General features: G+C 42.3%; 1 protein-coding gene across 3 annotated transcripts in view; it reads left to right on the top strand.

Moving 5' to 3' along the window:
• LOC142759273 (speedy protein 1-B-like) overlaps positions 1–13,843 on the top strand; it is a 48,344-nt gene that overhangs the window by 5,920 nt on the left and 28,581 nt on the right. The window lies entirely within an intron of this gene.

A 13,843-nucleotide genomic window follows, 5' to 3' on the forward strand; every position in this document is an offset into this window, starting at 1 on the left:
GCATGTGTTACTCTACTGACTGTAAAGTGCAGCGTGTGTTACTATACTGACTGTAAAGTGCAGCGTGCGTTACTATACTGACTGTAAAGTGCAGCATGTGTTACTATACTGACTGAAAAGTGCAGCGTGCGTTACTATACTGACTGTAAAGAGCCGCATGTGTTACTATACTGACTGTAAAGAGCAGCATGTGTTACTATACTGACTGTAAAGTGCAGCGTGCGTTACTATACTGACTGAAAAGTGCAGCGTGCGTTACTATACTGACTGTAAAGAGCAGCATGTGTTACTATACTGACTGAAAAGTGCAGCGTGCGTTACTATACTGACTGTAAAGTGCAGCATGCGTTACTATACTGACTGTAAAGAGCAGCATGTGTTACTATACTGACTGAAAAGTGCAGCGTGCGTTACTATACTGACTGTAAAGTGCAGCGTGCGTTACTATACTGACTGTAAAGTGCCGCATGTGTTACTATACTGACTGTAAAGTGCAGCATGCGTTACTATACTGACTGTAAAGAGCCGCATGTGTTACTATACTGACTGTAAAGTGCAGCGTGCGTTACTATACTGACTGTAAAGTGCAGCGTGCGTTACTATACTGACTGTAAAGTGCAGCGTGCGTTACTATACTGACTGTAAAGTGCAGCATGCGTTATACTGACTGTAAAGTGCAGCATGCGTTACTATACTGACTGTAAAGTGCAGCGTGCGTTACTATACTGACTGTAAAGTGCAGCGTGCGTTACTATACTGACTGTAAAGTGCAGCGTGCGTTACTATACTGACTGTAAAGTGCAGCGTGCGTTACTATACTGACTGTAAAGAGCAGCAGGCGTTACTATACTGACTGTAAAGTGCAGCGTGCGTTACTATACTGACTGTAAAGTGCCGCATGTGTTACTATACTGACTGTAAAGTGCAGCGTGCGTTACTATACTGACTGTAAAGAGCAGCATGTGTTACTATACTGACTGTAAAGTGCAGCGTGCGTTACTATACTGACTGTAAAGTGCCGCATGTGTTACTATACTGACTGTAAAGTGCAGCGTGCGTTACTATACTGACTGTAAAGAGCAGCATGTGTTACTATACTGACTGTAAAGTGCCGCATGTGTTACTATACTGACTGTAAAGTGCAGCGTGCGTTACTATACTGACTGTAAAGAGCAGCATGTGTTACTATACTGACTGTAAAGTGCAGCGTGCGTTACTATACTGACTGTAAAGTGCAGTGTGCGTTACTATACTGACTGTAAAGAGCAGCATGTGTTACTATACTGACTGTAAAGTGCCGCATGTGTTACTATACTGACTGTAAAGTGCAGCAGGCGTTACTATACTGACTGTAAAGTGCAGTGTGCGTTACTATACTGACTGTAAAGTGCAGCAGGCGTTACTATACTGACTGTAAAGAGCAGCATGTGTTACTATACTGACTGTAAAGAGCAGTATGCGTTACTATACTGACTGTAAAGTGCCGCATGTGTTACTATACTGACTGTAAAGAGCAGCGTGCGTTACTATACTGACTGTAAAGTGCTGCATGTGTTACTATACTGACTGTAAAGTGCAGCATGCGTTACTATACTGACTGTAAAGAGCAGCGTGTGTTACTATACTGACTGTAAAGAGCAGCATGTGTTACTATACTGACTGTAAAGTGCCGCATGTGTTACTATACTGACTGTAAAGTGCAGCAGGCGTTACTATACTGACTGTAAAGTGCAGTGTGCGTTACTATACTGACTGTAAAGTGCAGCAGGCGTTACTATACTGACTGTAAAGAGCAGCATGTGTTACTATACTGACTGTAAAGAGCAGTATGCGTTACTATACTGACTGTAAAGTGCAGCGTGCGTTACTATACTGACTGTAAAGTGCAGCATGTGTTACTATACTGACTGTAAAGTGCAGCGTGCGTTACTATACTGACTGTAAAGTGCAGCATGTGTTACTATACTGACTGTAAAGTGCAGCGTGCGTTACTATACTGACTGTAAAGTGCAGCATGCGTTACTATACTGACTGTAAAGTGCAGCGTGTGTTACTATACTGACTGTAAAGTGCAGCAGGCGTTACTATACTGACTGTAAAGAGCAGCATGTGTTACTATACTGACTGTAAAGAGCAGTATGCGTTACTATACTGACTGTAAAGTGCAGCGTGCGTTACTATACTGACTGTAAAGTGCAGCATGTGTTACTATACTGACTGTAAAGTGCAGCGTGCGTTACTATACTGACTGTAAAGTGCAGCATGTGTTACTATACTGACTGTAAAGTGCAGCGTGCGTTACTATACTGACTGTAAAGTGCAGCATGCGTTACTATACTGACTGTAAAGTGCAGCGTGTGTTACTATACTGACTGTAAAGTGCAGCATGCGTTACTATACTGACTGTAAAGTGCAGCATGTGTTACTATACTGACTGTAAAGTGCAGCGTGCATTACTATACTGACTGTAAAGTGCAGCATGTGTTACTATACTGACTGTAAAGTGCAGCGTGCGTTACTATACTGACTGTAAAGTGCAGCATGCGTTACTATACTGACTGTAAAGTGCAGCGTGCGTTACTATACTGACTGTAAAGTGCAGCGTGCGTTACTATACTGACTGTAAAGTGCTGCATGTGTTACTATACTGACTGTAAAGTGCAGCGTGTGTTACTATACTGACTGTAAAGTGCAGCATGTGTTACTATACTGACTGAAAAGTGCAGCGTGCGTTACTATACTGACTGTAAAGAGCCGCATGTGTTACTATACTGACTGTAAAGAGCAGCATGTGTTACTATACTGACTGTAAAGTGCAGCGTGCGTTACTATACTGACTGAAAAGTGCAGCGTGCGTTACTATACTGACTGTAAAGAGCAGCATGTGTTACTATACTGACTGTAAAGTGCAGCGTGCGTTACTATACTGACTGAAAAGTGCAGCGTGCGTTACTATACTGACTGTAAAGAGCCGCATGTGTTACTATACTGACTGTAAAGTGCAGCGTGCGTTACTATACTGACTGTAAAGTGCAGCGTGCGTTACTATACTGACTGTAAAGTGCAGCGTGCGTTACTATACTGACTGTAAAGTGCAGCGTGCGTTACTATACTGACTGTAAAGTGCAGCGTGCGTTACTATACTGACTGAAAAGTGCAGCGTGCGTTACTATACTGACTGTAAAGTGCAGCGTGCGTTACTATACTGACTGTAAAGTGCAGCAGGCGTTACTATACTGACTGTAAAGTGCAGCGTGCGTTACTATACTGACTGTAAAGTGCAGCGTGCGTTACTATACTGACTGTAAAGTGCCGCATGTGTTACTATACTGACTGTAAAGTGCAGCGTGCGTTACTATACTGACTGTAAAGTGCAGCGTGCGTTACTATACTGACTGTAAAGTGCAGCGTGCGTTACTATACTGACTGTAAAGTGCAGCGTGCGTTACTATACTGACTGTAAAGTGCAGCGTGCGTTACTATACTGACTGTAAAGTGCAGCGTGCGTTACTATACTGACTGTAAAGTGCCGCATGTGTTACTATACTGACTGTAAAGTGCAGCGTGCGTTACTATACTGACTGTAAAGAGCAGCATGTGTTACTATACTGACTGTAAAGTGCCGCATGTGTTACTATACTGACTGTAAAGTGCAGCGTGCGTTACTATACTGACTGTAAAGAGCAGCATGTGTTACTATACTGACTGTAAAGTGCAGCAGGCGTTACTATACTGACTGTAAAGTGCAGCGTGCGTTACTATACTGACTGTAAAGTGCAGCGTGCGTTACTATACTGACTGTAAAGTGCCGCATGTGTTACTATACTGACTGTAAAGTGCAGCGTGCGTTACTATACTGACTGTAAAGAGCAGCATGTGTTACTATACTGACTGTAAAGTGCCGCATGTGTTACTATACTGACTGTAAAGTGCAGCGTGTGTTACTATACTGACTGTAAAGAGCAGCATGTGTTACTATACTGACTGTAAAGAGCAGCATGCGTTACTATACTGACTGTAAAGTGCAGCGTGTGTTACTATACTGACTGTAAAGTGCAGCGTGTGTTACTATACTGACTGTAAAGTGCAGCGTGCGTTACTATACTGACTGTAAAGTGCAGTGTGCGTTACTATACTGACTGTAAAGAGCAGCATGTGTTACTATACTGACTGTAAAGTGCCGCATGTGTTACTATACTGACTGTAAAGTGCAGCAGGCGTTACTATACTGACTGTAAAGTGCAGTGTGCGTTACTATACTGACTGTAAAGTGCAGCATGTGTTACTATACTGACTGTAAAGTGCAGCATGTGTTACTATACTGACTGTAAAGTGCAGCGTGCGTTACTATACTGACTGTAAAGAGCAGCATGTGTTACTATACTGACTGTAAAGAGCAGTATGCGTTACTATACTGACTGTAAAGTGCCGCATGTGTTACTATACTGACTGTAAAGAGCAGCGTGCGTTACTATACTGACTGTAAAGTGCCGCATGTGTTACTATACTGACTGTAAAGTGCAGCAGGCGTTACTATACTGACTGTAAAGTGCAGTGTGCGTTACTATACTGACTGTAAAGTGCAGCAGGCGTTACTATACTGACTGTAAAGAGCAGCATGTGTTACTATACTGACTGTAAAGAGCAGTATGCGTTACTATACTGACTGTAAAGTGCAGCGTGCGTTACTATACTGACTGTAAAGTGCAGCATGTGTTACTATACTGACTGTAAAGTGCAGCGTGCGTTACTATACTGACTGTAAAGTGCAGCATGTGTTACTATACTGACTGTAAAGTGCAGCGTGCGTTACTATACTGACTGTAAAGTGCAGCATGCGTTACTATACTGACTGTAAAGTGCAGCATGTGTTACTATACTGACTGTAAAGTGCAGCGTGCGTTACTATACTGACTGTAAAGTGCCGCATGTGTTACTATACTGACTGTAAAGTGCAGCGTGCGTTACTATACTGACTGTAAAGTGCAGCATGCGTTACTATACTGACTGTAAAGTGCAGCATGCGTTACTATACTGACTGTAAAGTGCAGCGTGCGTTACTATACTGACTGTAAAGTGCAGCGTGCGTTACTATACTGACTGTAAAGTGCCGCATGCGTTACTATACTGACTGTAAAGTGCAGCGTGCGTTACTATACTGACTGTAAAGTGCAGCGTGCGTTACTATACTGACTGTAAAGTGCCGCATGTGTTACTATACTGACTGTAAAGTGCAGCGTGTGTTACTATACTGACTGTAAAGTGCAGCATGTGTTACTATACTGACTGAAAAGTGCAGCGTGCGTTACTATACTGACTGTAAAGAGCCGCTTGTGTTACTATACTGACTGTAAAGTGCAGCATGCGTTACTATACTGACTGTAAAGTGCCGCATGTGTTACTATACTGACTGTAAAGAGCAGCGTGCGTTACTATACTGACTGTAAAGTGCCGCATGTGTTACTATACTGACTGTAAAGTGCAGCAGGCGTTACTATACTGACTGTAAAGTGCAGTGTGCGTTACTATACTGACTGTAAAGTGCAGCAGGCGTTACTATACTGACTGTAAAGAGCAGCATGTGTTACTATACTGACTGTAAAGAGCAGTATGCGTTACTATACTGACTGTAAAGTGCAGCGTGCGTTACTATACTGACTGTAAAGTGCAGCATGTGTTACTATACTGACTGTAAAGTGCAGCGTGCGTTACTATACTGACTGTAAAGTGCAGCATGTGTTACTATACTGACTGTAAAGTGCAGCGTGCGTTACTATACTGACTGTAAAGTGCAGCATGCGTTACTATACTGACTGTAAAGTGCAGCATGTGTTACTATACTGACTGTAAAGTGCAGCGTGCGTTACTATACTGACTGTAAAGTGCCGCATGTGTTACTATACTGACTGTAAAGTGCAGCGTGCGTTACTATACTGACTGTAAAGTGCAGCATGCGTTACTATACTGACTGTAAAGTGCAGCATGCGTTACTATACTGACTGTAAAGTGCAGCAGGCGTTACTATACTGACTGTAAAGTGCCGCATGCGTTACTATACTGACTGTAAAGTGCAGCGTGCGTTACTATACTGATTGTAAAGTGCAGCGTGCGTTACTATACTGACTGTAAAGTGCCGCATGTGTTACTATACTGACTGTAAAGTGCAGCGTGTGTTACTATACTGACTGTAAAGTGCAGCATGTGTTACTATACTGACTGAAAAGTGCAGCGTGCGTTACTATACTGACTGTAAAGAGCCGCTTGTGTTACTATACTGACTGTAAAGAGCAGCATGTGTTACTATACTGACTGTAAAGTGCAGCGTGCGTTACTATACTGACTGAAAAGTGCAGCGTCCGTTACTATACTGACTGTAAAGAGCAGCATGTGTTACTATACTGACTGTAAAGTGCAGCGTGCGTTACTATACTGACTGAAAAGTGCAGCGTGCGTTACTATACTGACTGTAAAGAGCCGCATGTGTTACTATACTGACTGTAAAGTGCAGCGTGCGTTACTATACTGACTGTAAAGTGCAGCGTGCGTTACTATACTGACTGTAAAGTGCAGCGTGCGTTACTATACTGACTGTAAAGTGCAGCGTGCGTTACTATACTGACTGAAAAGTGCAGCGTGCGTTACTATACTGACTGTAAAGTGCAGCGTGCGTTACTATACTGACTGTAAAGTGCAGCGTGCGTTACTATACTGACTGTAAAGTGCAGCAGGCGTTACTATACTGACTGTAAAGTGCAGCGTGCGTTACTATACTGACTGTAAAGTGCAGCGTGCGTTACTATACTGACTGTAAAGTGCCGTATGTGTTACTATACTGACTGTAAAGTGCAGCGTGCGTTACTATACTGACTGTAAAGAGCAGCATGTGTTACTATACTGACTGTAAAGTGCCGCATGTGTTACTATACTGACTGTAAAGTGCAGCGTGCGTTACTATACTGACTGTAAAGAGCAGCATGTGTTACTATACTGACTGTAAAGTGCAGCGTGCGTTACTATACTGACTGTAAAGAGCAGCATGTGTTACTATACTGACTGTAAAGTGCCGCATGTGTTACTATACTGACTGTAAAGTGCAGCGTGTGTTACTATACTGACTGTAAAGTGCAGCATGTGTTACTATACTGACTGTAAAGTGCAGCGTGCGTTACTATACTGACTGTAAAGTGCAGTGTGCGTTACTATACTGACTGTAAAGAGCAGCATGTGTTACTATACTGACTGTAAAGTGCCGCATGTGTTACTATACTGACTGTAAAGTGCAGCAGGCGTTACTATACTGACTGTAAAGTGCAGTGTGCGTTACTATACTGACTGTAAAGTGCAGCAGGCGTTACTATACTGACTGTAAAGAGCAGCATGTGTTACTATACTGACTGTAAAGAGCAGTATGCGTTACTATACTGACTGTAAAGTGCAGCGTGCGTTACTATACTGACTGTAAAGTGCTGCATGTGTTACTATACTGACTGTAAAGTGCAGCATGCGTTACTATACTGACTGTAAAGAGCAGCGTGTGTTACTATACTGACTGTAAAGAGCAGCGTGTGTTACTATACTGACTGTAAAGTGCAGCATGCGTTACTATACTGACTGTAAAGAGCAGCGTGCGTTACTATACTGACTGTAAAGAGCAGTATGCGTTACTATACTGACTGTAAAGTGCCGCATTTGTTACTATACTGACTGTAAAGAGCAGCGTGCGTTACTATACTGACTGTAAAGTGCTGCATGTGTTACTATACTGACTGTAAAGTGCAGCATGCGTTACTATACTGACTGTAAAGAGCAGCGTGTGTTACTATACTGACTGTAAAGAGCAGCATGTGTTACTATACTGACTGTAAAGTGCCGCATGTGTTACTATACTGACTGTAAAGTGCAGCAGGCGTTACTATACTGACTGTAAAGAGCAGCATGTGTTACTATACTGACTGTAAAGAGCAGTATGCGTTACTATACTGACTGTAAAGTGCAGCGTGCGTTACTATACTGACTGTAAAGTGCTGCATGTGTTACTATACTGACTGTAAAGTGCAGCATGCGTTACTATACTGACTGTAAAGAGCAGCGTGTGTTACTATACTGACTGTAAAGAGCAGCGTGTGTTACTATACTGACTGTAAAGTGCAGCATGCGTTACTATACTGACTGTAAAGAGCAGCGTGCGTTACTATACTGACTGTAAAGTGCAGCGTGCGTTACTATACTGACTGTAAAGAGCAGCATGTGTTACTATACTGACTGTAAAGTGCAGCGTGCGTTACTATACTGACTGTAAAGTGCAGCATGCGTTACTATACTGACTGTAAAGTGCAGAAGGCGTTACTATACTGACTGTAAAGTGCAGCATGCGTTATACTGACTGTAAAGTGCAGCATGTGTTACTATACTGACTGTAAAGTGCAGCGTGCGTTACTATACTGACTGTAAAGTGCAGCGTGCGTTACTATACTGACTGTAAAGAGCAGCATGTGTTACTATACTGACTGTAAAGTGCAGCGTGCGTTACTATACTGACTAAAGTGCAGCAGGCTTTACTTTACTGACTGTAAAGTGCAGCATGCGTTATTATACTGACTGTAAAGTGCAGCATGTGTTACTATACTGACTGTAAAGTGCAGCATGTGTTACTATACTGACTGTAAAGTGTCGCATGTGTTACTATACTGACTGTAAAATGCAGCGTGCGTTACTATTATGACTGTAAAGTGCCGCATGCGTTACTATACTGACTGTAAAGTGCAGCATGCGTTACTATACTGACTAAAGTGCAGCGTGCGTTACTATACTGACTGTAAAGTGCCGCATGTGTTACTATACTGACTGTAAAGTGCAGCATGCGTTACTATACTGACTGTAAAGTGCAGTATGCATTACTATAGTGACTGTAAAGTGCAGCAGGCGTACCTATACTGACTGTAAAGTGCAGCATGCATTACTATAGTGACTGTAAAGTGCAGTGTGTGTTACTATACTGACTGTAAAGAGCAGCATGTGTTACTATACTGACTGTAAAATGCAGCGTGCGTTACTATTATGACTGTAAAGTGCCGCATGCGTTACTATACTGACTGTAAAGTGCAGCATGCGTTACTATACTGACTGTAAAGTGCAGCATGCGTTACTATACTGACTGTAAAGTGCCGCATGTGTTACTATACTGACTGTAAAGTGCAGCGTGTGATACTATACTGACTGTAAAGTGCCGCATGCGTTACTATACTGACTGTAAAGTGCAGCGTGCGTTACTATACTGACTGTAAAGTGCAGCGTGTGTTACTATACTGACTGTAAAGTGCAGCGTGCGTTACTATACTGACTGTAAAGTGCAGCGTGCGTTACTATACTGACTGTAAAGTGCAGCGTGCGTTACTATACTGACTGTAAAGTGCAGCGTGCGTTACTATACTGACTGTAAAGTGCAGCGTGCGTTACTATACTGACTGTAAAGTGCAGCGTGCGTTACTATACTGACTGTAAAGTGCAGCGTGCGTTACTATACTGACTGTAAAGTGCCGCATGTGTTACTATACTTACTGTAAAGTGCAGCGTGCGTTACTATACTGACTGTAAAGAGCAGCATGTGTTACTATACTGACTGCAAAAGTGCCGCATGTGTTACTATACTGACTGTAAAGAGCAGCATGTGTTACTATACTGACTGCAAAAGTGCCGCATGTGTTACTATACTGACTGTAAAGTGCAGCGTGCGTTACTATACTGACTGTAAAGAGCAGCATGTGTTACTATTCTGACTGTAAAGTGCCGCATGCGTTACTATACTGACTGTAAAGTGCAGCGTGCGTTACTATACTGACTGTAAAGTGCAGCGTGCGTTACTATACTGACTGTAAAGAGCAGCATGTGTTACTATACTGACTGTAAAGTGCAGCGTGCGTTACTATACTGACTGTAAAGTGCAGCAGGCATTACTATACTGACTGTAAAGAGCAGCATGTGTTACTATACTGACTGTAAAGAGCAGCATGCGTTACTATACTGACTGTAAAGTGCCGCATGTGTTACTATACTGACTGTAAAGAACAGCGTGCGTTACTATACTGACTAAAGTGCTGCATGTGTTACTATACTGACTGTAAAGTGCAGCATGCGTTACTATACTGACTGTAAAGAGCAGCATGTGTTACTATACTGACTGTAAAGCGCAGCATGTGTTACTATACTGACTGTAAAGTGCCGCATGTGTTACTATACTGACTGTAAAGTGCAGCGTGCGTTACTATACTGACTGTAAAGAGCAGCATGTGTTACTATACTGACTGTAAAGTGCCGCATGCGTTACTATACTGACTGTAAAGTGCAGCGTGCGTTACTATACTGACTGTAAAATGCAGCGTGCGTTACTATACTGACTGTAAAGAGCAGCATGTGTTACTATACTGACTGTAAAGTGCCACATGTGTTACTATACTGACTGTAAAGTGCAGCATGTGTTACTATACTGACTGTAAAGTGCAGCGTGCGTTACTATACTGACTGTAAAGTGCAGCAGGCGTTACTATACTGACTGTAAAGAGCAGCATGTGTTACTATACTGACTGTAAAGAGCAGCATGCGTTACTATACTGACTGTAAAGTGCCGCATGTGTTACTATACTGACTGTAAAGAGCAGCGTGCGTTACTATACTGACTGTAAAGTGCTGCATGTGTTACTATACTGACTGTAAAGAGCAGCGTGCATTACTATACTGACTGTAAAGTGCAGCAGGCGTTACTATACTGACTGTAAAGTGCAGCATGCGTTATTATACTGACTGTAAAGTGCCGCATGTGTTACTATACTGACTGTAAAGTGCAGCATGCGTTACTATACTGACTGTAAAGTGCAGCGTGCGTTACTATACTGACTGTAAAGTGCAGCGTGTGTTACTATACTGACTGTAAAGTGCAGCGTGCGTTACTATACTGACTGTAAAGTGCAGCGTGCGTTACTATACTGACTGTAAAGTGCAGCGTGCGTTACTATACTGACTGTAAAGTGCAGCGTGCGTTACTATACTGACTGTAAAGTGCAGCGTGCGTTACTATACTGACTGTAAAGTGCAGCGTGCGTTACTATACTGACTGTAAAGTGCAGCGTGCGTTACTATACTGACTGTAAAGTGCCGCATGTGTTACTATACTTACTGTAAAGTGCAGCGTGCGTTACTATACTGACTAAAGAGCAGCATGTGTTACTATACTGACTGCAAAAGTGCCGCATGTGTTACTATACTGACTGTAAAGAGCAGCATGTGTTACTATACTGACTGCAAAAGTGCCGCATGTGTTACTATACTGACTGTAAAGTGCAGCGTGCGTTACTATACTGACTGTAAAGAGCAGCATGTGTTACTATTCTGACTGTAAAGTGCCGCATGCGTTACTATACTGACTGTAAAGTGCAGCGTGCGTTACTATACTGACTGTAAAGTGCAGCGTGCGTTACTATACTGACTGTAAAGAGCAGCATGTGTTACTATACTGACTGTAAAGTGCAGCGTGCGTTACTATACTGACTGTAAAGTGCAGCAGGCATTACTATACTGACTGTAAAGAGCAGCATGTGTTACTATACTGACTGTAAAGAGCAGCATGCGTTACTATACTGACTGTAAAGTGCCGCATGTGTTACTATACTGACTGTAAAGAACAGCGTGCGTTACTATACTGACTAAAGTGCTGCATGTGTTACTATACTGACTGTAAAGTGCAGCATGCGTTACTATACTGACTGTAAAGAGCAGCATGTGTTACTATACTGACTGTAAAGCGCAGCATGTGTTACTATACTGACTGTAAAGTGCCGCATGTGTTACTATACTGACTGTAAAGTGCAGCGTGCGTTACTATACTGACTGTAAAGAGCAGCATGTGTTACTATACTGACTGTAAAGTGCCGCATGCGTTACTATACTGACTGTAAAGTGCAGCGTGCGTTACTATACTGACTGTAAAATGCAGCGTGCGTTACTATACTGACTGTAAAGAGCAGCATGTGTTACTATACTGACTGTAAAGTGCCACATGTGTTACTATACTGACTGTAAAGTGCAGCATGTGTTACTATACTGACTGTAAAGTGCAGCGTGCGTTACTATACTGACTGTAAAGTGCAGCAGGCGTTACTATACTGACTGTAAAGAGCAGCATGTGTTACTATACTGACTGTAAAGAGCAGCATGCGTTACTATACTGACTGTAAAGTGCCGCATGTGTTACTATACTGACTGTAAAGAGCAGCGTGCGTTACTATACTGACTGTAAAGTGCTGCATGTGTTACTATACTGACTGTAAAGAGCAGCGTGCATTACTATACTGACTGTAAAGTGCAGCAGGCGTTACTATACTGACTGTAAAGTGCAGCATGCGTTATTATACTGACTGTAAAGTGCCGCATGTGTTACTATACTGACTGTAAAGTGCAGCATGCGTTACTATACTGACTGTAAAGTGCAGCGTGCGTTACTATACTGACTGTAAAGTGCCGCATGTGTTACTATACTGACTGTAAAGTGCAGCAGGCGTTACTATACTGACTGTAAAGAGCAGCATGTGTTACTATACTGACTGTAAAGAGCAGCATGCGTTACTATACTGACTGTAAAGTGCCGCATGTGTTACTATACTGACTGTAAAGAGCAGCGTGCGTTACTATACTGACTGTAAAGTGCTGCATGTGTTACTATACTGACTGTAAAGAGCAGCGTGCATTACTATACTGACTGTAAAGTGCAGCAGGCGTTACTATACTGACTGTAAAGTGCAGCATGCGTTATTATACTGACTGTAAAGTGCCGCATGTGTTACTATACTGACTGTAAAGTGCAGCATGCGTTACTATACTGACTGTAAAGTGCAGCGTGCGTTACTATACTGACTGTAAAGTGCCGCATGTGTTACTATACTGACTGTAAAGTGCAGCATGCGTTACTATACTGACTGTAAAGTGCAGCATGCATTACTATAGTGACTGTAAAGTGCAGCAGGCGTACCTATACTGACTGTAAAGTGCAGCATGCATTACTATAGTGACTGTAAAGTGCAGTGTGCGTTACTATACTGACTGTAAAGAGCAGCATGTGTTACTATACTGACTGTAAAGTGCAGCGTGCGTTATTATACTGACTGTAAAGTGCCGCATGTGTTACTATACTGACTGTAAAGTGCAGCATGCGTTACTATACTGACTGTAAAGTGCAGCATGCATTACTATAGTGACTGTAAAGTGCAGCAGGCGTACCTATACTGACTGTAAAGAGCAGCATGCATTACTATAGTGACTGTAAAGTGCAGTGTGTGTTACTATACTGACTGTAAAGAGCAGCATGTGTTACTATACTGACTGTAAAGTGCAGCGTGTGTTACTATACTGACTGTAAAGTGCAGCATGCGTTACTATACTGACTGTAAAGAGCAGCGTGTGTTACTATACTGACTGCAAAGAGCAGCATGTGTTACTATACTGACTGTAAAGTGCCGCATGTGTTACTATACTGACTGTAAAGTGCCACATGTGTTACTATACTGACTGTAAAGAGCCATTAAAGGAACAGTGTCATCACAAATTATTTTTTTATATGTTAAAGATGTTAGTGCTTTATTAAAAACGTTTATATTTATTTGTGTGTTTGTGTTTTACTTTTTCTTATTTTTACACTTTTTCTTCCCTATGGGGGCTGCCATTTTTTGTTCCATTTCTGTATGTGTCGATTAACGACACATACAGACATGGAATACGGCAGCCACAGTCCCATAGGGACTGCGAACGGCTCCCGTCCCATTCACTTGTGTGTACGGCGTCTGTGTGGGAACTGCGC

This window comes from Rhinoderma darwinii, chromosome 4, assembly GCF_050947455.1.
Source record: "Rhinoderma darwinii isolate aRhiDar2 chromosome 4, aRhiDar2.hap1, whole genome shotgun sequence".
NCBI lineage: Eukaryota > Metazoa > Chordata > Amphibia > Anura > Rhinodermatidae > Rhinoderma > Rhinoderma darwinii.